Genomic DNA, 26,170 nt, shown 5'->3' with positions numbered 1-26,170 from the left:
GCGTTCCTGGTTTGTGCTCCAGAGAATACTCGTATGCAGCGCGCAACAAAGCCCAGTGCCGGATCCGTGCGGAAGCAATGGGCGGTATTGGCTTATCCTCTCGGAAAAGTCCCAGCAGAGGTTTATGATCAGTCACGATAGTGAAGTGGCGGCCATACACGTACTGATGGAAACGTTTCACCCCAAAGACCACTGCCAGGCCCTCCTTCACGATCTGCGCGTTCTTTGTTTCCGCTGCAGTCAATGTGCGGGAGGCGAAAGCTACCGGCCGCCGTCGTTCTCCATCTTGTGGGACAGGACGGGGCCCCAATATCATACAGGGATACATCACATTTGACGAGCAAAGGCTTTCCAGGATCATAGTGGGTTAGTAACCCAGACGACGACAATTGTTGTTTTACCCGCCGGACAGTGGTTTCTTGCGGCTGACCCCAAACCCAGGTGTGATTTTTCTTTAGCAGAAGGTGCAACGGGGCCAGCATAGTTGCCAGATTGGTGAGGAACTTCCCGTAATAGTTTACGAGGCTGAGAAAAGAAAGAAGATGCGACGTGTCAGTCGGGGCGGGGGCCTGTTGAATCACGCACACCTTCTCTGCGACGGGATGCAAACCATCGCGGTCCACCTGATAACCCAGGTAGACTACTTCCTTTGCCTGAAAGATGCACTTTGTGCAACATAAACAGACTCCAGCCTCCGAAAAGCGTCTAAGGACAGCCTCCAGATGTTCCAAATGTTCCTGCTCCGACGTCCCTGTGATCAAAACGTCATCTAAGTAGACAGCGACACGCGGTAAACCTCTCAAAATGTCCTCCTTAACGCGTTGAAAAATAGCGCAGGCAGAGGATACTCCAAAGGGCAAACGTGTATATTCATACAGGTCATGTGTGTATTAATCATTACATATGGTCGGGAGGCAGGGTCCAGCTCCAACTGTAGGTAGGCGTGACTCAGATCTAATTTTGTGAACGAGAGTCCGCCTGCAAGCTTCGTGTAGAGATCCTCTATGCGAGTCATTGGATATAAGTCGAGTCGGGAAGCCATATTCACTGTAAGTTTATAGTCGTCGCACAAGCGAACTGTGGCATCTGGCTTCATTACAGGTACAATTGGTGCTTCGCAGTCAGCGAAACGGACGGGCCTGATAATACCCAAAGTCTCCAAATGAGTGAGCTCCCCTTCTACCTTCTCGAGCAAGGCGTAAGGCACCGGGCCGCCCGGAAATAGCGCGGCGTGGTTTGACTTGGATACGGGCTACGGCCCCTTTTATTTTCCCCAAACTGGGCTGGAATACATCTGGGTATCGTCCCAGCACCTCAGTCAACCCTCCAGAAACTGTTTGGAGGATGTGCTGCCACTGCAACCGCAAATGGCGCAAACAGTCCCGACCCAACAGGCTAGGCCCATGGCCGCGCACCACGATAAATGGGAAACGCCCCTCCTGGCATCCATAAACAACAGGGGTCATCGTAGTTCCTGCAATGTCCAGTGGTTCCCCCGTGTAGATGGCCAACCTGGCCTATATGTCGGTTAATGTAAGGGTCTGTATACCCTGCTTGATGCTGTCGAATGTCCTCTGGGCGATCACGGAGACCGCTGCGCCAGTGTCCAACTCCATCTCGAGCGGGTGACCATTGACCCGTACTGTCACCTTAATGGGGGCCACACGGGGAGCTGCCACACAATGCAGCTGCAGGCAGTCATCCTCCGTTTCCACGTCCTCAGGAGTAGTCGCCGCAGGTTAATCCACATGGAAGGTACGGCCCCTGGGCTGGTTCCAGTTTCGGTCGGAACGACGGTGCCTCTGGTGCCCCCAGGACCGGTGTCCACGACGGGGTCGGCGCCTACAAGTCTGACACGGACATGGCTCCTCATCCATTGGTTCTGGAGAAGGCTCCCTTCGGGGAGGAATGTCCGCCGGCCACTGGCGTCGATCCGGACGTCGCCTCGCCCAAGGTACCACAGTAGTGCGGGGGTCTTTTTCGGATGGAAGGGGTTGCGCCCCAAGGCATGCACCTCCATTCCCTGTAGCTCCTGCACTCCTCGTTCTGCGCTCTCTCAGGACAATACTATTTGAATGGCCTGAGCCAATGTTGGCTCAGCTAACATCTTTCTCTGGGTGGCCGCATTGTTAATACCGCAAACCAAACGGTCGCGTAACATTTCTGACAAGGTCTCACCATAGTCACAGTACTCCGCAATCCTGCGTAGCCTGGATAGAAAGTCGGCAAGGGATTCTCCTGGTGTCCTCTCAGTGGTATTAAACCGGTAACGTTGGACTATCGTGGACGGGGTTGGGTTAAAATGTTCCCCCACTAAGTTCACAAATTCATCGAACGCTTTGGTGTCCAGCACAGCTGGGTACGTAAGGCTCCTAATCACCCCAAACGTATGCGGGCCACAGGCGGTGAGCAATATGATCACCTGGCGCTCATTTTCGGTGATGTTGTATGCCCGGAAATAGTAATGCATCCGTTGTGCGTACTGGTTCCAGCTTTCCAGCACAACATCAAAAACATCCAAACGTCCGTACAGAGGCATGGTGTAATAGCAAACAACTTCCAACCTGTATCCAACAAAAATCCAGGGAGGTGGCTTCAGCAGTGTAGACAGCTATTCCTTTTACCTTCGTCGCCAGTTTTGTAAGGGCCACGAAGAATCCAGCACGAGTTTTAAGGAAACAAAGAAATAACATTTATTTACAATAACATATATATACACAACAGCAGCAGCAACTTTGCTTGCTGCTTACTCCTTCCTGGCTGGTTCCAAACTGGCCAGCTTTATCTATACAGGTAGTCTGCTACTGATTTCTCCGCCCCCCTCATTGGGGAAGCTCAGGATTGTGGGATTGCGGGATTGTCATTAGTCCCCAGCCAATGGTAAGCAGGCAGGTTATAACAGCTACTGACTGTTGGTCAATGAGGAGAGTGAATCTCCTGCCCGCCAGGTAATGCCTCCAATGCCGCACAGCTTCAAAGAGGGCCTCTTTTTCGACGGAGGAGTGTCGAATTTCGGAGGCATGAAGGGTTCGTGAAAAGAATGCCACGGGCCTGCCTGCCTGGTTGAGGTGGTTAGGGCGATGTCTGATGCGTCACTCTCCACTTGAAAGGGTAACGTCTCATCGACTGCATTCATCGCGGCCTTGGCGATGTCGGCCCTAACACGGTTGAAGGCCTGTTGAGCCTCGGCCGTCAGGGGGAAAAGAGTGAACTGGATGAGTGGGCGGGCCTTGTCCGCATAGTTTGGGACCCACTGGGCGTAGTAAGAAAAGAACCCAGGCAGTGTTTGAGGGCCTTGGGGCAGTGGGGAAGGGGGAGCTCCATGAGGGGCGCATGTGGTCGGGGTCGGGCCCGTTCTGGACCACATAACCGAGGATGGCTAAGCGGTTTGTGCTGAATACGCACTTCTCCTTGTTATACGTGAGGTTTAGGAGAGTGGCGGTATGGAGATATTTGGCAAAATTGGCATCATGGTCCTGCTGATCGTGGCCGCAGATGGTGACATTGTCTAGGTACGGGAAAATGGCCCGCAGCCCGTACCGGTCGACCATTCGATCCATCTCCCTTTGGAAGACCGAGATCCCGTTGGTGACGCCAAAGGGAACTCTAAGAAAATGGTAGAAGCGGCCATCTGCCTCGAAGGCAGTGTATGGGCGGTCCGCCTTACGGGTGGGGAGCGGGTGATAGGCAGATTTTAGGCCTACAGTTGTGAAGACCCGGTACTGTGCAATCTGATTGACCATTTCAGATATGCGTGGGAGAGGGTACGCGTCGAGCTGCGTGTACCGATTGATGGTCTGGCTGTAGTCCACGACCATTCGATGTTTCTCCCAGTTTTCACCACTACCACTTGGGCTCTCCAGGGCTGTTGCTGGCCTCGATGATTCCTTCCCGAAGCAGCTGCTGGACCTCAGACCTGATGAAGGTCCTGTCCTGGGTGCTGTACCATGTGCTCCTGGTGGCGCCGGGTTTGCAATCCGGGGTTAGGTTTGCGAATAGGGAAGGTGGGTCGACCTTTAGGGTCGCGAGGTCGCACACATTGAAGGGTGGTAGGGGCCTGCCGAATTTCAATGTTAGGCTCTGGAGGTTACACTGGAAGTCCAGGCCGAGTAGCAGGGCAGCGCAGAGGTTGGGGAGGACATAGAGGCGGAAGCCACTGAATTCTACGCCCTGGATCATGAGCGTGGCTATACAGTACCCCCGAATCACCACTGAGTGGGACCCGGAGGCCAGGGAGTATCTCTGATTGGCGGGGTGTACCTTGAGGGAACAGCGCCTTACCGTATCGGGATGGATGAAGCTTTCAGTGCTCCCGGAGTCCAGCAGACAGAAGATCTCGTGCCTATCGATCTTACGCTTGTCGAGGCGGTGGCTAGATTGTGTGGGCGAGACTGGTCAATCGTGACCGAGGCGAGTCGCGGCTGTATGTCGCTGGTATCGGACGATGGGGTGCCCGGGGGCACGGGTCCTGGTACGATGGTGGCGCCCATGTGCCGTGGGGGGAGACAAGATGGCGGCGCCTGAAGATCCTGAGGTGGACAAGATGGCGGTGCCCACGGGCCGCAAGTGATGGGGGTTGAAAAAGATGGCGGCGCCCATGGGCAGCACGTGGTCCGAGGAGGGGAAGATGGCGGCGCCCATGGGCAGCACGTGGTCCGAGGAGGGGAAGATGGCGGCGCCCACTGGCCGCACGTGGTCCGAGGAGGGGAAGATGGCGGCGACCACTATCCCTACGCGGGGGATGTTCGGGGCGATCGCGGCGACTGAGCGGGCCTGGCACACCGCGGCGAAGTGCCCCTTCATGCTGCAGGCTTTGCAAAGGGCGCTGTGGGCGGGGCAGCATTGGCGGGGGTGTTTTTGCTGCCCACAGAAGTAACATCTGGGGCCCCAGGGGTTGGCTGGCTGGTGCATGGCACAGGCGTAGGATTGGCTGAGTGGGGTCCTCAGTGGGGCGGCCGTCTGCGGAGTCCATGATGCGTAGGAGGAGTGGGCCGCGCGGCCAGGGTGTAGACCTGGATATTGCGCGAGGCGATTGTCATCGATAGCGCCAGCTTTTTGGTTTCCGTGAGTTCGAGCGTGGCTCCCTCTAAAAGTCGCTGGAGGATGTGGTCTGACCCTATCCGCATGACGAAAGCGTCCCGCATGAGTAGGTTCGAATGTTCCGTGCCCGTGACGGCCTAACAGTCACAGTCTCTGACCAGGGGAATTAAAGCACGAGTAGTGTCTGGCGAAGAGCCTGTTCGGCCGCTGGGCGTAGTTCTCTTTCAGTAGCGCCATGGCTTCATTATAGGTCGGCGCGCCCTGGATAAGTGGAAAAATATTGGAGATCTGCCGCGAGTAGAGGATCTGGATCTTCTGAGCTTCCGGAATTGGGTCTGATACAGACCTGATGTAAGCTTCGAAACAAGCTAGCCAATGTTCAAAGTCCTTTTTGGCGTTGCTTGATTGGGTATCCAGCTGCAGGCGATCCGGCTTGATGCGGAGGTCCATCTTCTGAAAACTTTAGTGTAATAAATTCATGCACGATCAATTGCACAAAGACGAGAGTTGAATACAACTGAGGCTTTATTACACTGAGGTGTGTGGCCTCCTACAGCAGCTGGCGAAATGGCTGCTGTATGGGGAGCACACATATTTATACTCCGCCTACTGGGTGGAGCCAGCAGGCAGGGACTACCCCCGTATCTATAGTACAGGGCTTTACCACACTTCTCCTAATATATACAACAGTGTTGATTACCACAAGGAGAACAAGAAAGCTCATAAATTGCAAATCGCCACAACTTGACACTTCACTGTTAACTTCAAAACAAAGCCATCTCACACTTAACCCATTGGGCTGGATTCTCCAAACCTGCGGCAATGTCCGCAGGATCTGTCTGAAAGTCGGTGGCGCCCCGCACCGATCCTCCGTCCGGTGGGGGGCTAGAAGGCATGCAGCGCAAAGCACCCGGCTTTACCTGAGGATATGGCCAGAGTCTTGCCGGGTCCGTGGCCACACATGCGCACGGCCGCGGCCTGAGGGCCGCTGCGCCGTGCAACATGCCGCCGGCTGCGCGTGGACCCGGCGTGACAAAAACTGCCCCCCTGTAACCAGCCTCGCTATCACCGGACCAACCCCCCCCCCCAGTTCCCCCAGTCCCTGCCAAAGTTCCACCTGCCAGCAGAATGGCCCCCCCCCCGACTGAGGCGGCGCTGAACTCAGACTGAAGCCGCCACGCGAGGTCCCCGAGCGATGTGAGCACACGCGAGCCACGCCGTCAAGTCTCGGCCCATCGGGTGGAGCATCGATGGAAGGCCTCAGGTGACGTCCTGAGGTCGTCCATACGGCGTGCGGTGTACTCCATGAGTATGCTGTTTTTGAGGGGGTGGAGCACCACAAAAACAGCACTGTCCGCGATTCTGGCACAAACGCGGATTCTCTGGCCGATCACGAACGTAATTTCGGCGTCGGTGATCAGCGAATCCAGCCCCTAGTCTCCACATGATTTTCACGGGGTTTCTGTATTGTCAAATTAATTGTTCATTCAACTCATCAGAGAAATTTAAGTTTACTAATTAACAACATTGTACCCGATTAATGATGTGATAATTGCTAATAGCTTCTCCTACCTAGAAAGCACCAAGTGTGAATTCTCATTTCTTCATGTTGCTAATTTCTTTTTTCTTTATTAATTTTTAGGGTATGTGGGCTTCACTGGCTAGGCCAGCGTTGTTGCCCATCCCTAATTACCCTTGAAAAGGTGGTGGTGAGCTGCCTTCTTGGACCTCTGCAGTCAATGTGGTGTAGGTACACCCACTATGCTGCAAGGGTGGGAGTTCCATGATGTTGACCCAGCGACAGTGAAGGAACAGTGAAGTATTTCCAAGTCAGGACGGTGGGTGATTTGTAGGGGAAATTCTAAGTGGTCGTGTTTCCATGTATCTGCTGCTCTTGTACTTATAGATAGTAGTGGTTGTGAGTTTGGAAGGTGCTGCCTCAGGAGACTTGGTGAGTTTGTGCAGTTAAACTTGTAGATGGAACTCACGGCTGGAAATGTGCATAGGTGGTGGAGGAAATGAATGTTTGTGGATGGGGTACCAATCATGCGGGCTACTTTATCCTGGATGGTGTTGAGCCGCTTGAGTGCTGTTGAAGCTGCACTCATCCAGGCAAGTGGGGAGTATTCCCTTAAATTCCTGACTTAGACAGGCTTTGGGAGTCAGAAGGTGAGTTACTCACTGCAGGATTCCCAGCCTCTGACCCGCTTTAGTAGCTACAGTATGTATATGGCTAGTCCAGTTCAGTTTCTGGTCAATGGTAACCCCCAGGATGTTGACCGTGGGGGGATTCAGTGATGGTAATGCCATGGAATGTCAAGGGATGTTGGTTTGATTCTCTCTTCTCAGAGATCATTGCCCGGCACTTGTGTGGCGTGAATGTTACTTGCCACTTGTCAGCCCAAACCTAGATATTGTCCAGTTCTTGCTGCATTTGCACATGAATTGCTTCAGTGTCTGAGCAGTTGTAAATGGTGCTGCACATTGCACAATCATCAGCGAAAATCCCCACATCTGACCTTACGTTGGAAGGAAGGTAATTGAAGAAGCAACTGGAGATGGTTGGGCTAGGACACTACCCTGGGGAACTCCTATAATGATGTCTCAGGACTGCTCATGTCACGTTTATTTCTTTTGTCACACTTTTCATTTCTCTCTCTGTTTTTCTTAATCTTTCTCTCCTCTGTTTCCGATTTTAATGACACCCTGGGTTAGTGCGTGGTCAATTTCAGCTCCACATGCGCCAAAGTCACAATACAAGTGAATTAACCAATAATTCTTGTAAAAATGTCCGATGTCCGTGACGCTTGGCTGCCCAATAATTCCAGTCACCAGGTTTGTAAGTTGAAACACAAGAACTGTTTATTTATAACAAGGATTATCATGAAATATGCAGTAAATACAATTGATTAATGAGAAGATAATACCTACTACCCAATTCAACTGTCCCACCCTCTATCAAGATAAACAAACAGAGGGGTGGAAAGGCATAAAAATTAGGAAGGATGAACGTCGTTGGATAAGAGTCTTTGTTTCAGGTGGAGATTCTTTAGCCCTTTTTCTTCACAGCAAATTGACTGATTCAAGTCTCTGGTTTACTGTTGGTAATGGTCTTCTTTGTAGAGCCATTCATTCAGGGTCCCTGCAGTTTAGTAAAATACAGTAGTCACAGGCAGCAGGTTTTCTGAAGACATATTATTTCTCATCAAACTGGGCCTTCAGCTCGAGGGTCAAATCCAGACCTCTATATTTCTGGCGAGACACTTTAATCCACATCAAACCTCGCTTTCAGCTCATGGTTTGACTTCAGGCCTCTGCAGTCTCAAGAGAACAGCACCGAGACTTGCTGGAGAGAAAGTCGGCCCTCACAATGACCTTCTGGAGAGAATTAGTCGGATCTTTTTTGGAGAGGGTCAGTTAGGCCCCTTCGATGGGCTGCCGGAATCAAAACTGAAACCAAAATGACACCTCGGGACTCTGTAAACATCCCAGTGGAATAGGATCCAATCACCACCGGTTACTGGGCAGAGTACTGCCTTTTGGGCCAATCCATTGGCCACCAGCCAATCAATCAAACTGAGACTCCACCCACACCTCTGTCACTGGTCAATCTCCAGTTTAAACCAGCTCAGCCTTTTGGATTCTTCTGGTTAAATTAAAGGTACAGGCATCTTGTCTTAAAGTGGCATGCCCATTCATCATCCATGGTACAAAAATGTAATGGCAAAAAGGAAAGAAAGAGGAAATAAGGGAATGAACAGCAAGGACCCTTACACCCACCTGTACTTGATTTGATATTGAATTCATGTATGCAAATTCAGCCTCCTTCTCCATCCTTCCTCAGTTTATTTCTCCTCACTTGAGAAGGTGCCATTACTGTCACCAAGGTCCCAGATGCACTGTTCTCACTGAGCTGTTATTGTTTCGATGTCTTTCAATGCTGTTACCGATCGTTAGTGAGGTATGTATAGTTTAAACATCGCACCTTTTTTCAAAACTATTTATAAAGACCTCAAGTTAAGCACATGGTACACAGACTGTTCAGCTCCCAGCATTCTTGGAACCTCTCAGAATATTAATGTCACAGTTACATCACTGATATCATCATGGTCACATTAGCACATTCAATAACCCATTCATCTACAGTTATCAGAAGGAAAACCAACCCAAAATGCTCAATTCCAATACAAATCAGCAATACTGGCACCAGTAATACTGGAGTTCCATTCTAAGGTGTACAAGACCAACTCAAACAGGTTTTATTCCTACCCTTAATTTCAAGTTTTACAGTTGGTTTTCTTTTGGAAGACAATATGATCAAAGACTTGGTAAACTAATGAGTGTACACATAAGAATGCACAAAGAAGGGCGGCATGGTGGTGCAGTGGTTAGCACTGCTGCTTCCCGGCGTTGAGGACCCAGGTTCGGTCCCGGCTCTGGGTCACTGTCCGTGTGGATTCTGCACATTCTTCCCGTGTCTGTGTAGATCTCACCCCCACAACCCAAAGATGTGCAGGCTAGGTGCATTGGCCATGCTAAATTGCCCCTTAATTGGGAAAAAAAAATCAGGTACTCTAAATTTATAAAAAAAGAGAATGACGTGTGTGTGTGTGTGGCGAGGTCCCCTACTCCTGAAAAATTTGACCCACAGTATTCCCAGATGGCAATGCTTCAATTCCTGACCAGCAATAGGAGCGTTGATCAAATTGGAGCCCTCACCAAATGAGGCCCTTAAGTTGGCAATTAATGCGCACGTAAATGCCTCATCCTGCCGCTGCTGCGTTTTAGCCAGCACTCGGCAGTGCAATCAGTTGGCGGGGAGACTGAAATGCAAACCTTGGTCTGTTTGCTTGTGGGTGCTCAAGGGGGGGTTCTGGTACAAAGGCACTCAGTGCTGGGACCACTGATGTGGTGTTCTCTGTGTTGCATATTTCAGGATGGTTGGCATAGTGTTCACAAGGACCACAAAATAGCTTGAACTTAAACAAAGCTTTAAATTTATTAACACTACTAATTTGGATTCAACACGTACTCCTAAAGAATACACATTTGTTTAATAACATTTAACTACACTCTGCAGCTAATCTTAATACTGATATAAACTATGATCTGCTCTCACTTACACTATTTGTACTTCTGACTCTCTTGAGCTAACCCCTGCACACACTCTCCCCACAAGACTCGCAACACTGCCTTATATAGTTGTAACTGTAGCTCCCTCTAGTGGCTACACTTCATTGACGCTTGCAGTTCTTACAGTTATGATAATACCACAGCTGAGACCCAACTGCTGTCCTTAATTGCTTTTGGCCCCTCTTCTCCTGTGAATCCCCCCCTACACCCCATAATCTCCACCCTGCCCTCATTCACCTCTGGCCTTGGGTCCCTCACTGATCCTGGGTCTCTGGTTGGGTGTATTGCAAGTAGCTGCCGCCAGTCCCGCTGGTGCTGCCTGTGAAAAACAGCTGCCATCCTCTGATTGGCCACTGGCTCTCAATGAGTCGTACTTCCCAGGGTCCTTAATCTTGAGGAAAGTCCACGATTGGCCATTTAAGTGCCTGATTAACATTTAGTACAGTTTGGTTTCCACAAAGAAGGCAACATGGGTATCTCACTGGATGGAGAGCTGACGAATGAGTTCACCATTATGTGGATTAAATACTGCCCACTGTTTCCATTGGCAGGGTGTGGAGAAGGGGAGGTTAAATTTTGCCCGACTTTCTTTTTCCATGTGCCAGGCTTTCTGACCTTACTTTCCTCTTTTCCAATCTTAATATATTTCCCACAAATCCAAAACATGTCTGTGACCTGCAAAATGTTGAATCTTGAGGTTTTAAAACCTATTCCTGCTGTTCGCAGATTCACATTTGAGAAGACAAGGTCAGATCATTATGATTTAATAAATGGTAATTGTAAAGCTGGAACTAGCTCTTAAACGTTTGGGAAAAAAACCTTCAATTATTCAATAATTGATAAATATGATGAATAGATCTCGGATATTTAATTAACAAATAAACTCCATGTTCTCTACAGAAATTTCAATCCACTAATCAAAATCCGATCTCTCGAAAACAATGAAATCGTCCTTGTTTCATTTAAGGACCAAACCATGGTTGGTTTTGTGTTGAAGAATGAGGCTCACTGGGAGCTGGATGAAATGGATTTTGAATTCAGTCCTTACTTTCAGCATTTGGGGAAGGATCTAACTCTGGTTCCTGTAATGAAATGTCCAAAGGTGTGCGGGTTGGGTCGATTGACCATGATAAAGTAAATTGCCCCTTCGTGTCCAAACATGTGCAGATAGGGTGGAGTTATAAATGAAATGAAATGAAATTTGCTTATTGTCACGAGTAGGCTTCAATGAAGTTACCGTGAAAAGCCCCTAGTCATCACATTCCGGCACCTGTTCGGGGAGGCTGTTATGGGAATTGAACCGTGCTGCTGGCCTGCCTTGGAAGCCAGCGATTTAGCCCTGTGCTAAACAGTCCCTCTGAACACTATACTCCAAGTGTGGCCTAACTAAGGTTCTATACAGCTGCAACGTGACTTGCCAATTTTTATACTCAATGCCCTGGCCAATGAAGGCTAGCATGCCGTATGCCTTCTTGACTACCTTCTCCACCTGTGTTGCCCCTTTCAGTGACCTGTGGACCTGTACACCTAGATATCTCTGACTGTCAATATTCTTGAGTTTTCTACCATTCACTGTATATTCCCTACCTGCATTAGACCTTCCAAAATGCATTACCTCACATTTGTCCGGATTAAACGCCATCTGCCATTTCTCCATCCAAGTCTCCAAATGATCTAAATCATGCTGTATCTTCTTATAGTCCTCATCGCTATACGCAATTCCACCAACCTTTGTGTCGTCCACAAACTTACTAATCAGACCAGTTACATTTTCCTCCAAATCATTTATATATACTACGAACAGCAAAGGTCCCAGCACTGATCCCTGCGGAACACCACTAGTCACAGCTCTCAAATCAGAAAAGCACCCTTCCATTGCTACTCTCTGCCTTCTATGACCTAGCCAGTTCTGTATACATCTTGTCAGTTCACCTCTGATCCTGTGTGACTTCACCTTTTGTACCAGTCTGCCATGAGGGACCTTGTCAACGGTAAGTAGGCCAGACTTGGTAAGGTTGGCAGATTTCCCTTCCCTCAAGGTCATAGTGACCCAGATGGGTTTTTACAACAATCAATGATGGTTTCATCATCACCATCACTGAGATTAGATTTTTATTATTTTGAGTTCAAATTCCAGCAGTTGCCATTGAGCCCATGATCCCAAAGAATTAGCCTGGGCCTCCAAATTACTAGTCCAATGACATGACCTCAATGTCACAGTCTCCCTGCGGTGCTATTTTACATAATACAAAGATTATTTCTCATGTCAGCCATATTACTTACTCTGGGCACCTATAATCTATTCCTACTTTCCTGACCACCCTCCCAACTACCATACACCCTCTTCCAGAATTCTGCTGCCTGTATCCTAACTTGCACTGCGTCCCGTTCACTGCGTCCCGTTCATCCTTTAGCCTTGTGCTGAATGACCTGGTCTGACAATGCACCTATTTTAACTTTCTTATTGTTTTCAAATCCTTCCATGGTCTCAACTCTCATCTGTTCAGATATATGCCAATTTTCATCCCCAAGACCTTCTCCAGCCCACCAACTCTCTGAGATCTTTGCACTCTTCTAATTCTGGCCTTGTGCGTTTTTCCTGATTTTCACAGCCCCACTATTGGCGGCTTTATCCTATGTTGTCTTAGCCCAAAATTCGGGAATTACCGTCCCTAAACCAGGCAGCACGGTGGCACAGTAGTTAGCAGTACTGCCTCACAGTGCAGTGACTCAGGTTCGATTCCGACCTTGGGGAACTGGCTGTGTGGAGTTTGCATTTCCTTCGGATCCTCCGGTTTCTTCCCACAGTCCAAATACGTGCAAGTTAGGTGGATTGGCCACGCTAAATTGCCCCTTAGTGTCCAGTGGTTAGGTGGGGTTACTGGGGATGGGGCGGAGGTGTGGGTTTAGGTAGGGCGCTCCTTTTGAGGGTTGGTTCAGACTCGATGGGCCAAATGGCCCCCTTCTGTATGGTATGATTCCATGATTCTACGAAACCTCTCCACATATCTCTTGCTCTTAAGTTCCCCCTCAAGACCTATCGCTTAAACCAAGCTTTTGGTGAACAATAATATTGTTTTTATGTGACTTCATGTCAAATTATGTTTGATTATACGCCCATGGAGTGCCATTCTTGTCGATCACCAGAATAAACATTTAGCTTCCAAGTCACACTGTATAAGGAGCATTTAAAATAGATTAAAGTCTCCATTAATGGGAACAAAATCATTTTCTGAACATGTATCTGTGCACTAATGTCTCATTAACCATTTCCCAGTTTGTGGGTGAGATTCGCTGGCCTCACTGCAGTGTGTTCTCAGTAGTCCACAGATCTTCAGGTCCCGCCATTGCCAATAGGATTTCTGATTGAATCCAGCCCAGGCCACCAGGAAACCCACAGTGGGAGTGGGCCGTCGGCGGGACCGGAAAATCCCACCTGTGTGAACAGTTGAACGACCTGGCTCAAAGCCAGTCAGGGACTGTGCGTAACTATGGGAGGGTGAGAGGATGTTCCACTGTAATCAATCTTCTCCTGAAATGTGACCAGCTGATTGGTGGTAAGCCAATCTTTTTTAAAGGATTTGGCGAACTACTTAAAGGAAGGTGATCTTCTGCTGCTCAATTGTTGCTGGATGTTTAAAGAATACTTAATTTGAAACTCATCGGGAAACCTTATAAAACAGTTTGTCAAGTCGTCACCGATACTCTATTGACATTTCTTCTGGAAATTTTCTGAAGACTTCACTTAAAAGAATAAGTACTCTCTACTCAACACCATAAAGAAGTCACCAAGAGAAAAGGAGTGTTTGGTCATGGACATCTTGCTGAGGAGTTTCCCCTTGATGTGCACAAAGAATGAGAGGAGAACAGGAAGACAGGCAGAGCAGCACCAGCTCTGCAACAGAGAGGAACATGCAAGGCCCATGCTTTCCAACACGTGGGCTGAAGGCCAGATACAAAGAAGTCACAGCCTCTGTCATTGAAGTACAGTATGCAGATGAGGCTTGTATCTGCGTGCATTGGAAGGTCAAGTTCCAAGCCATCACCAACACCTTCACCCACATGTTGGAAGGCATGGGCCTTGCATTAAACATCCGTAAGACAAAAGTCCTCTACCAGCCTGCCCCTGCCACACAGCACTGCCCCTCCCAGGTTATCAAAATCCACAATGCGGCCTTTGGACAAAGTGGGCCACTTTTCATACCTTGGCGGCCTACTGTTAGCAAAGTCAACACTAGGGTTCAAGCATCACCTTCAGTGTGCCAGAGCAGCCTTTGGTCGCTGGAGGAAGGGAGTGTTTGAAGATCAGGATGTCAGACCTGGGACCAAGTCCATGATCTATAGAGCAGTAGTGATACCCATCCTCCCATACGGCTCAGAGAAATGGACGATGCACATCAGGCACCTCAAAATGCTGGAGAAGTACCACCATCGCGGCCTGCCCAGGATCCTGCAATTCCATTGGCAGGATAGGTGCACCAACATCAGTGTTCACACTCAGGCCAACACTCCCAGCATTGAAGCATTGACCATGCTCAATCAGCTCTGCTGGTGGGCCACATCATTCAGATGCCTGACACAAGACTCTCGTGCTCTACTCGGAGCTTCGGCACAGTAAGTGAGCCGCAGGAGGATAGAAGAAATTCTTCACGGACACCCTCAAAACCTCTGTGAAAAAGGGCAACATCCCCACTAACGCCTGGAAATCCCTGGCTAAAGACCGCCCGAAGTGGAAGAAAAGCATCCAGGAAAGAGCTCACCACTCTGAGTTCCATCGATGAGAGCAAACCCAAACCAATCTTCAATAACAAGTGTGTGGTGGTTTGAAACAATACACTGCAGACTTATTAACAGCAGGGAAAGGCAACTATATACAGGCACAGAGCAAGACTGGATAGGCCTTAACTCTGCAGCTACAAGGTCAACACTACCCAGCTCCCAAGGCTCCGTGCTTTCTCTCTATTGGTCGAGGTTCGCGCGCTCTCGTGCGTTTGGTTCTGAGACGGTCACATGGACCGCAGAGCTTGTCCCCTTAAAGGGGCCGCGCTACCACATCCCTCCCCCCTTAAGTCCCTCATTACGTTTTACAAGTATTATTATAGAAGGTCAAGGACATAATGGAAAATAGTTCATCACACAGTTCGTCTGTTCGGGGACCTCCGAGTCCTCACGGACTTCCTTAGTTCCCCAGCCGGCTCCAGCATTTCCGAGGTAGTCATGTTGTCTGCAGAAGATGATGGTTCAGTTAACTCCACCTCTTCTGCAGGGCTGCTCTACTCACCACCTCTCACCTGGACTGTTGGCGGGGATGACTCTGAAATTCCCGGCTCCCTCTGCTCTGGAACGGCCAGCACCGGGAGGCACTATTCGAACCCATGGAATGATCTATCATCCTTTTGTGAAGTATGTTGATTTTTCTGAGAACCCTGATGTGCCTCCACTCTCCCCTCCCCAAATTTGGAAATATCAAGTCCAAACAAGTTCTAAGGCGACGGCCCGGAAGCAATTCAGCCGGCGTAGCACCCATGGTAGTGTGGGGGGCCTTGCTGTCGGCCAATAGGAAGTTGGCCAACCATTGGAGCAATGGCCGGTCCGATTGCTTCCTCACAGCATTTTTCAAGTCTGCACTACCCTTTCTGCCAAACCGTTGGGTGCAGAGTGATATGGGACCATCCTGGTATGCCGAATTCTGTTTGTCTGAATGAAGTGTTGGAAATAATCCCTAGTAAAAAGGGTGCCATTCTCAGACACAATGACTTCTGGTAGGCCATGTATGGCAAACACCTGGCATAAGGTGTCCACAGTAGCCGCCAAAGTCATGGTTCCCATCTCTTGGATGGATAGCTATTTGGATAAGCGTCCACCAAGACAAGGAACACCCTATCCTAGAAGGGACCAGCATAGGCGAGAAGCATTCTGGTCCATGGGTGGCCAGGCCACTCCCAGGGATGGAGATTAGCCGAAGGAGGTAATGATTGTTGAGTCTGGCGGGGAATGGATTGCTGTACCACTTCCTCGATAGTTTTAGCAATTCTCGGCCATAAGATATAACTGCGAGCCAGCATCTTCATCTTTGTTTGACCTAGATTTGCGCTGTTTAATTCTTGTAAATGGGGCACCCTTGCCGAGGTTGAAATAATGACTCGAGAGCCCCAAAGAGTTACTCCATCTTCGCAGGTTCGTTCATCAATACGAGTTAGGTAGGATCTTAACAGTTCAGACTTCTCATGGTGCTAACCTGTTTGTATCAACCATTTCACCTTGCACAATGCCGGATCTCGCTGTGCGCCTCGCGGCCATACCGCTCCACAATTGATTCTCTTCCACTTCCGGCATGTTTTAGAGTTCAGATGCGTCTTTTTCGGTGCATTCTGTTGCCTGAGCCAACAACCTTAGCATCCAGAAAATCTCCTGGTTGAAACTAAAATCACATGAGCCAGGAGATTTTCTGGATTCTGCGGTTGTTAATCCCGCAAAGTAGGCGGTCACTCAGCATATCGCCAAGTGCTGCACCAAACCCACAGTGCTCTGCCACTTGCCGGAGTCTGGCTTTGAGGGTGGAGATGGACTTTCCTGGATTCCTAACAGAAGATTTGAATTCGTACCACTGCAGGATAATTGAGGGCCTGGGGTTAAACTGTTCCTTGACCAATGTGATGAACTTGTCGAAGGTTTTTGAATCGTGAGCCTCCGGCATGTAAGATTTCTTATCAGGTTATCAGTTTGAGGCCCACAAATCATCAAATGTATCACCTTCTGCCACCTCATTCACTGTAAAGAAATAGTGGAGGCGTTCGAGTTACTGGCTCCAGTTTTTGGCCTGCTGGTCGAAAGGTTCTAACTTCCTGATCATTGGCATTTTACTCACTTTTCGAGTGCTACTGTCGAAGGTTCCCAATTTTCATCTGTCTTTAGAGGATTCTTCTTTCCCCCTTCAAATCTTGACCTGCTGAAGACAAACAATTGAACAGTTTACCTTGTTGCCAATATGGTGGCCCGAGACAATATCATAGAATCGTAGAAGTTACAGTGCAGAACGAGGCCATTTGGCCAATCGAGTCTGCACCGGCCCTTGGAAACAGCACCCCACTTAAGCCCACACCTTCGCCCTTTCCCCATAACCCAGTAACCCCACCTAACCTTTTTGGACACTAAGGGCAATTTAGCATGGCCAGTCCACCTAATCTGCATATCTTTGAACTGTGGGAGGAAACCGGAGCACCCGGAGGAAATCCACACAGACACGGGGAGACCGTGCAGACTCTGCACAGACAGTGACCCAAGCCGGGAATCGAACCTTGGACCCTGGAGCTGTGAAGCAACAGTGCTAACCACTGTACTGCTGTGCCACCCACACTGGAGACTTCCAATAACAATTAAAAGTGGTTTATTAACGGTAAGAAAAGGCAACTATAAATAGGCACAGAGAAACGCTGGATAGGTTTTGAGATCCATAATGCCAGGGCCCCAGTCTCCAAGCCCCCCCCCCCCACCGCTTTCTCGCTATTTGTCGGTGTTTGCGTGTTTCTTTGTGATTGATCTCGAGCCAGTCACATGGATTATAAAGTACGCCCCCTTAAAGGGACCATGCTACTACAGCATGACAACCTGGGCACCCCACCCCTACTCCTTTAACCACTGCCTGCCCCACCTGTGGCAGAGACTGTAGTTGCGCATTGGATTCCTCAGTCACCTGAGAACTCATTTTAATGTGCAAACAGGTCATCCTGGACTCCGAGGGACTGCCTAAGAGAAAGAGTCTCAAGTTGTGCATGTATGCTTGCTTTTGCAATGGTGAATTTAGTTGTTCACTTATGATCGTTGAACAAGTCGCATCATCAGGGACGTTCACTTGAGTTTCAAAGCACGCTTTCAAGACTTCCAAAATTTTTGGAGACAATATTTAGCAGTCTCTCCCCGGTGTTAAAGGTTTTGCTACTTGTATTGGCTCCATCTGATTAAATCTGTCGCAATCTCATAGATTTTGCCACTGCAAGTGCAGGAAACGACCAGTACTGCTGCAAATCGCCTTTCATTTTGACAGGAGTCAGGAGAGGAAAATTCACAGCCGTAGTAATACTCACCCAGTGACTCACTGCAGCCTGGTCCTTTTATTTGCTTCTCCTTTTGGCTGGCATTCAGTGGCTTGTTCAGGAGCTAACAGCAACTCTGAACATGCCTGAGTTTCTCTTTTCGTAGCCGTGCATCCTTATAGCTCTTCAAAAGTCAATATCATCCCCACTTCCGACACCAGGTTACAAGTTCAAAGAGTATTGTATTCTGCCGTTATTAGAATTGAATGTAACATGGTTGCTTACAATCTGTGCCTCAAGGCAGAGGTTACATGGCGATGGCAGATCAGGTCGTATCTTTAGTGCATGATTGCATTTCAATCCAAATGCCACCAGTCTTTGGGATGTATGGACTACAGTATCCAGTATCACAATGGCACTGGAATTCACATTACCATATTTATGTGAAGACAGAATGTGCGAGTTGAGAAATCTGCTGGGGGTGGGGGGTACTCTTTACTACCCTCTACCACATCACTGGTCAATTTACGCTTTGATATTCTTTGAAGATTGGCCTTATCGGCAACCTCGTATATCGAGCCCAAACCAGTTGGTTACTGTGCGAGCTTGATGCTGAAACAGAGTGCATCAAAGTAATCCTGCAAGACAATGTTCCCTCTTGTCAGAGAATCTAGAATTAGGACTCACTGTTTAAAAATAAAGGGTCGCCCATTTAGGACAAAGGTGAGGAGAAATTTCTCTCTCAGAGGGTCGTGTGTCTCCAGAATTCTCTTCCTCGAAAGGGAGTGGAAGAAGAATCTTGGAATATGTTTAAGACAGAGCGAAACAGATTCTTGACTAACAATGAGGGGTGAAAGGTTAGCAGCGGTAGGCAGGAACGTGGGGTGGAGGTTACAATCAGTTCAGGGGCCGAGTTGTCCACACCTGCGCCTAAATTGTATGTTTGGATGTAATGGCTACCCTGATCAGGCGATTGCTTGTTGCCTATCATGCAAACTCATGATTGGGGCAAGACCTAAAGACTTTCAGTCCTGAAATGTCTACCTCAGATTGCCCTGTACAGGTAAGGTATCCTAAAAATCTGAGGTCCCAGGTTCAATCCCGGCTCTGGGTCACTGTCCGTATGGAGTTTGCACATTCTCCCCGTGTTTGCGTGGGTTTCGCCCCCACAACCCAAAGATGTGCAGGCTAGGTGGATTGGCCATGCTAAATTGCCCCTTAATTGTAAAAAAAAGGAATTGTGTACTCTAAATTTATTTAAAAAAACATGGCGGAGCTCTACAACCGGCCCGCGCGGAAGGAGGTAGTCCTCCTCCAGATCACGGACACCCGCCGATCTGTAGCCCCCGATCGTGGGCCTGGACGCTGAGGAGACCCCACCGGAGTCTGATCCCCCTGCCCTCCCCACCAGGACGGCCACTGCGGCCGTGGGTCTGAGCTCCTGCTGGGTGGTACCAGGTTGGAACCACGCCAGCGGGACTTGGCGGGAATTCGGCTGGTCGACCATGGAGAATTGCCGCGGGGACCTCTTTTAGCCGCCCCCGAACGGCGCCGTGTCGACCGCGCGGGTGCGATTGGTGCCGATTCTCCGGTCGCCGGAGAATTGCATCCTGGCGTCAGAGCAGCGTGGCGGGAATTTCCCGCGTCACCAGCGATTCTCCGACCCGGCGCCGAATTTGGAGAATCCCGGCCCATGTCCCTTTAGCTGTTCGCAACAGGAAAGAACAGACCGCACACAAGTAGTATGTGCTTGCAAAACTCAAAACACGTCATCCAACATTAGATGTGGGCCCACGATTGAACAGCATTTGCTAAATAATCCTGATTGTGTTCAGAATTACACTGGCAACCAATTTATTTATATTATATTAATACATAGAACCCTGTTTTTTGAAGACAGAAAAAAACATGTACACACATTGTACCTGTTTCAACTAAACAAAATAGGTGACAGCCATTCCTTAGTTCACTCCCCAGGGCAATGCCTTAGCTAATCAGAATCAATCTGCCTGGATTGAATTTAGACAAAGCTTGGCATTGAATTGTCATTCATCAGTTAACTGGTGCACTCTCCATGATACCACCTCTGCCAAACAGAGTCGACTTGCCAACGATCCGGCATTCTCTTCTCATGAAGTATAAATTGTTGTTCCCTTTACTTTTGGTATTCCTGTGAATGTCCTGATAAATGTTGCATAGCTGGAAGTAGATGTTCTTGATAATGAAGGAGATATGGGGCGAGATTCTCCGACCCCCCACCGGGTTGGAGAATCTCCGGGGGCTGGCGTGAATCCCGCCACCGCCGGTTGCCAAATTCTCCGGCACCGGAGATTCGGCGGGGGCAGGAATCGCGCCGCGCCGGTTGGCGGCCCGCTTTGTCTAAATTCAATCCCCCCCCCCGCGATTCTCCGGCCCAGATGGGCCGAAGTCCCGCTGCTAGAATGCCTGTCCTGCCGGCGTGTATTAAACCACCTCTCTTACTGGCGGGACAAGGCAGCGCGGGCGGGCTCCGGGGTCCTGGGGTGGGGGCGCGGGGTGATCTGGCCCCAGGGGGTGCCCCCACGGTGGCCTGGCCCGCGATCGGGGCCCACTGATCCGCGGGCGGGCCTGTGCCGTGGGGGTACTCTTTTCCTTCCGCCTTCGCCACGGTCTCCACCATGGCGGAGGCGGAAGAGACTCCCTCCACAGCGCATGAGCGGGGATGCCGTGAGCGGGCGCTAACGCTCCCGCGCATGCGCCGCTCGGCAATGTCATTTCCGCGCCAGCTGGCGGGGCACTTCCGCCAGCTGGCGGGGCGGAAATCAGTCTGGCGCGGGCCTAGCCCCTCAAGGTTAGGGCTTGGCCCCCCAAGATGCGGAGGATTCCGCACCTTTGGGGCGGCACGATGCCTGACTGATTTGCGCTGTTTTTGGCGCCGTTCGGCGGACATCGCGCCGATACCGGAGAATTTTGCCCATGGTGTCACAAGCTCAGCTCACGGTCAAATTGGATGCCAAGTTTGAGAATGGTTTGGCTTTGCCTCAGGCAGGTTGTTCATGGAAAAGGCACCCAAGCACTTTCTCAGCGCCATTAGGAATAGGAAATAAATGTCGGCCTTGCTAGCGACACACACCTCCCAAAATGAATAAATAGTTTTTTTTAATTAGGCAATAGCCGATCGCTGCTGACATGGAGACCACTGCAGCAGGAAATTGATTTGCTCTTCATAAATTCCACAGAATAAAACAGTCAAACTTTGGGTGCAGTGAACCAAACCGACAACATCGTTCTACTTGTGTTTAAATAAAAAATGGTCCCCTGTACATCCTGTCATAATTATCTGAGATTTAGTTTTAGCTTCACAAGTCTCTGGACACAAGGCAGCTTTGAGTTAATTATTGTTGTTTTTAGCCATCATACTTACATTTCCCACTGTAATTGTAAAAGTGATAATTTGGCACAGCCACACATTCTTTCAATAGAGAATCCAAATTGAGGAAATGGCCAATCACTTGTATTGGAGAATGTGTGATCGGCAAGTCACTCTCGAGATCAGGACCTTAGATGGGCCCTTGGACTGTGCTGGTACCCTCAGTGAACTGGTCCAAAACAGGTTGTCCAATTGTTAATATTCAATCACTTTTCGCCCTGGTGTTTGAAAAACCATGGGCTGGATTCTCTGTCCCGCCGCGCCACATTTCAGGTTCACCCCACCAGCGTGATGCTCCGTTACATCGGACGGTCAATGGTGTTTCCCATTGTGGGGCAGCCCCAGGCTGCCGGGAAACCCCCGGACCATCGGCAAAATGGAGCACCGCGCCGGCGGAGAATCCAACATACATTTATTCTTCTCCAGCTTTTCAGGATGTTTTGCACACCTTAACAGTTGCAAACTTTCCATGAATGTTTTGCACTCCGTACATATTGTGCTGTCTTGTGAAGATGTCCTCAATTAGCTTTAGTGAAAGAAAAAAAAAGACATGCCTTTATGTCCTCAGCAGGTCCCAAACCACTTTACAGCGACTGAAGTACTTTTAAACCAAAGCATTGTTGTAATGTTGGAGGCACCAAAGCCAATGGGTGGACAGTAATACTACCAACAGAAATAGGATCATTACTAGCTAATTTTACCCCTCAGAACATCGTAATCGGGATGCCAAGGAGGACTCCTCTGCATTTATTCCCATCAACCCAAGAAGGCAGTTCAGGCCTTCTTTGAACGATGGAACTTCTGAACAGCACGGTAGCATCTCAGCACTGTTCAGGAGAGTCGGGATAGAATATATCCTCTAGTCTCTGCAGTAGGGCATGAACCAACAATGATCTTACTCAGAAGTGAGAGGTTACCCACTGAGGCACAGCTGACACTGAGGTGTCCTCAGTGCTTTTGACACTGTTCTTTTCCTGCACTCTGGGTGAGCGAGTAAGCAATAATAAAGGTTTCTAGGTCAAATGAAGTTCAATGCTGTTATCGACTTTAATTTGATCCACTTTAGAGCAACTTTTCTCCCATATCCATTTTTTCTTCTCTGCTACTTTATCTCCGAGAACTGTTTATTTGCAGAGGTAGCCTCAGGGAACACATTCTAAGCTGCGGTACAGTCACAATGTGGAAGGCCAGGCACAGAAATGCAGTAAATATCCTGAAATAAATTACTTATTGCATTATTCTGTGCCCTGCTGTCTGTCTCAGAGAGACCTCTCACGGAGAAATTCTCACAGAAGTCTCTGATTCACTGGAGTCAACTCTGTGCGTCAGCATTGTGATGGGAGGGTTATATCACAAGTTGAGAACATTGTTTCCTCAGTCATGCCCAGGCAACCCGCAAGCGGCTTTGAAAGTGCAGCATTAAACTAATGCGCTGTCCTCATTTTCTTTGCGTCAGATTGAAAGCCACATTTCTTTTGAGAGTTAAAAGAAATTATGAGACTTCACTCCTGACACAGAAACATGTCCTGTGGGAGCAGTGATCAGACTTGAAATGGATTTTCAAGCATCAAGTTTGATTGTTATCGAGGTGGGCGACCAAAATAAACGGCAGTAACTTTGTTCGTCACAGCGAACCCGCCAATTTTTTGAGAGGGTGATGGGAGAGGAGGGGTGAGAGTGGGAAAGTAAAATTGGCCGTTTAATTTGTTGGGTGTATTAGGTGATTAAATAGCTCTTTTCACCACCATTTTGCATGGCCTCCTGCCTCCCAGGCATTTCAAGAGGGCTGTTAAAATCCAGCTCCAATTCTAAGAAAACCTCTTAAAATTCAGTTAAATTATTATTCACGTTTCTTCCTCTGGCTTATTGTTCAAATCCCCTGGGTTCTCTGATTGTGAAGTGTGACAGCCAATAAAATTTGGGGCAGTATGTAATGGAGGCTACAAGGTCTCTCGCCTGCCAGCGAGCACTGTGTCAACTCTTTGAAAGAAGGCCCACCAAATTCAGTGCCTGCCAGCAAGGCACTTAACTGGATAGCAGTGGGCCTTTCCCAGTATTAAGGACCTCAAAGACGGAATCAGCAAGCAAGGAGGAAGGTTCTCAGTGGACCCACCATTCCCAGTTCCGAATCCCTTGATAACGCACAGAGTATCTTTGAATTAGAAACCCATCCTCTGAAGCCCGCAATGAACTCCATATAGACTTTCTTTTCTTGTCTTCTGCGCGGTGAGCTCCCAGCCCACTGGTGGGCGAATACGAGCAGTGACAGGATGAGGCCCTAAAGTGGGCATAAATTCACTGAAAGTGGGACCCAACCGCATGCCACTGGGTGACACCTTATAGGCAGCAGGCAATTACGAGACTGTTCCCGGAACGCTGTTCAATTGAGGACAATCGACCTATCTCTAAGAATTACTAGCCCAGAGGTTATTTTGTTACTTTGAATGGCACAAAGCACAACTGGTTTCAGAAGGCATGCGCCTGGCAATACAGGCTCACAGGGGAGCTTGGAGGTGAGTGTAATATTCAGGCGGGATGGGTAGTGCCCTGGTAGAGACAGCTTGATACTTGGGTAATGCCAGGGCGTGCCAGAGAATACACATGGGTAAAGATTGCTTCCTGGCTTGCGAGCTCTGTGCTGGAGCAGCTTATAAAAATGGCACACTGATCCTTGAGTGTATGATTTGATGGCAGTAGAGATGAATCAATGGTCTCCCGCCAACAATATGTCATGGACCCCATGACTTTGAGTTTCTTTCCTAAGTGCTGCAATATATGACAGAGAAAGCCCTATAGGGCGGCACAGTGGCACAGTGGGTAGCACTGCTGCCTCACAGCGCCAGGGACCCGGGTTATGGTGCTCTTTCAGAGAGTCGGTGCAGACTCAATGGGCTGAATGGCCGCCTTCTGCACTGTCGGGATTCTCTGATTCCATGATTAGCATCGGCGGCTTCGACACCGCTTTTTAACCCCAACATCTGCCTTTGCTGATATCAGATAAAATCCTGTCCTCTGTTTCTCTATCCACAGATGTTCCCTGACCTGACGGATATCTCCAGCATTCTCTGTTTTTACTTTTTAGACATATTCTTATTTGATGCTGACATTTGGATGTGATTAGCTTGGATGGAGCGCAAAGCAAATTCCAACATTAGGGAAGTACTAGTATGAATAGAAATCAACAAAAGAACTGAGATGTTGTGGTGAGGTTCAACACTTTGTGCTAGGCATACAGACTTGTGATCCTGTTTCGCTGACTCATTACCTTGGAAGATTTTTAAGGTGTGCCAACTTCTTCTGCCTCTGCCGTTAGGTATTGTGAGTGGTACGTGCAAGACAGCATCTGTCCGCCACTCCAAAGCTCTGGATCCAAATGTCCAACCATAGCTAGACATTACTATTTTCATGTGAAAGTACCTTTAAGAAATCAGTGTTTATAAATGGGTGTGTATATAAATATCTGTAGTGAGAGTACCTTTAAGAAATCGATGTTTACGACTACAATGATGTCAGAGAGTGGGTCGAGCTGGGCTGTCAGTAAGCTTTTTACTTTTGTTTTAGGTTGTTCGCTGCAGGGTGTGTTTTAGTTTTGTTTTCAGTGATGGAGCTGAAGCCAGACCAAGAAGGTGTACTGCTGATCTCTCTGCCATGAAAAGAGTATCTCTTGATTATTTGGTGAATTCAGAATTATAAATTTTGCACTAGTGACTTTAACCTGATGTGCTTCTGATAAAGGTTTTGTTTTTAAGTCGTATGGATGTTAAAAAGGAAAGCTTAAATGTTTACTTAGTGTTGTAGTCTTTGGGGGTTGTATTTGAATTAATGGTTGCTAAGATGTTCACTGTATGTTTTAAAAAGGTTAACTTGAGTTCATAGAATAAACATGGTTTTGCTTTAAAAAATACTTTCTGCTGTACCACATCTGTAGAGTGGGCTGTGTGCTCCCCATACCACAATCTAGTGAACGTTGTGGGTCAGTTGATCTCCATGATACACTTTGGGGTTCTCTAAACCCTGGCCCATAACAAATTGGGGGTACGTCCAGGATAAAAGTCTATCTATTGCATTGGCTTACTGAACTTAAAGACAGTGAGGGGTGAGCATATTGTGGGTGCTTTTCAGGTGTGGTATTTTAGTTTAAGTAGGGAGTATGTTGTGGACAATGGCTCTTTCAGAGGCTCTGAAGTTTTTGGGGGTGGAGACGGTCACACGCAGTATCTTACGGACAGAGACTAAATGCAGACTGTTAGATTTGGCAAAAACATTGCAGTTAACATTACCTGACCAAATGCGAAAAGATGAGGTAATTATGGCGGTGGCTAAGCATTTAAAATTGCCTGAGATACAGTTTGACTCATTGGATATAGCAAATATTCAGTTGCAAATTAAACAAATGGAACATAAGAAAGATTTAAAGCAGCTTGAATACAAAAGAGAGAGAGGAAAAAGAAAGAGCGAGAGAAATAGGGAGAGAGGAAAAAGAGAGAGAAGAAAGGAAAACAGAAAGAATAGCCCTGGCAGAACAAAAAAGAACAGAAAGGGAGATACAGATCAG

At 48.5% G+C, this 26,170-nt stretch overlaps 1 long non-coding RNA gene across 1 annotated transcript; it reads right to left on the bottom strand.

Annotated features, from left to right (window-relative positions):
- Positions 1-7,918: 7,918 nt before the first annotated feature.
- On the bottom strand, positions 7,919-18,421 carry LOC140425819 (uncharacterized). Its single transcript, XR_011948030.1, has 3 exons — positions 18,258-18,421; positions 17,042-17,119; positions 7,919-8,182 (listed from the first exon to the last, which is right to left on the bottom strand). It is a non-coding gene; the product is annotated as an uncharacterized lncRNA (long non-coding RNA).
- Positions 18,422-26,170: the final 7,749 nt, after the last annotated feature.

This window comes from Scyliorhinus torazame, chromosome 6 (genome assembly GCF_047496885.1).
Source record: "Scyliorhinus torazame isolate Kashiwa2021f chromosome 6, sScyTor2.1, whole genome shotgun sequence".
NCBI classification, from domain to species: Eukaryota; Metazoa; Chordata; class Chondrichthyes; order Carcharhiniformes; family Scyliorhinidae; genus Scyliorhinus; species Scyliorhinus torazame.
The sequence above is the reverse complement of the archived record's forward strand: the minus strand, read 5'-3'. Positions and strand labels throughout refer to the sequence as shown.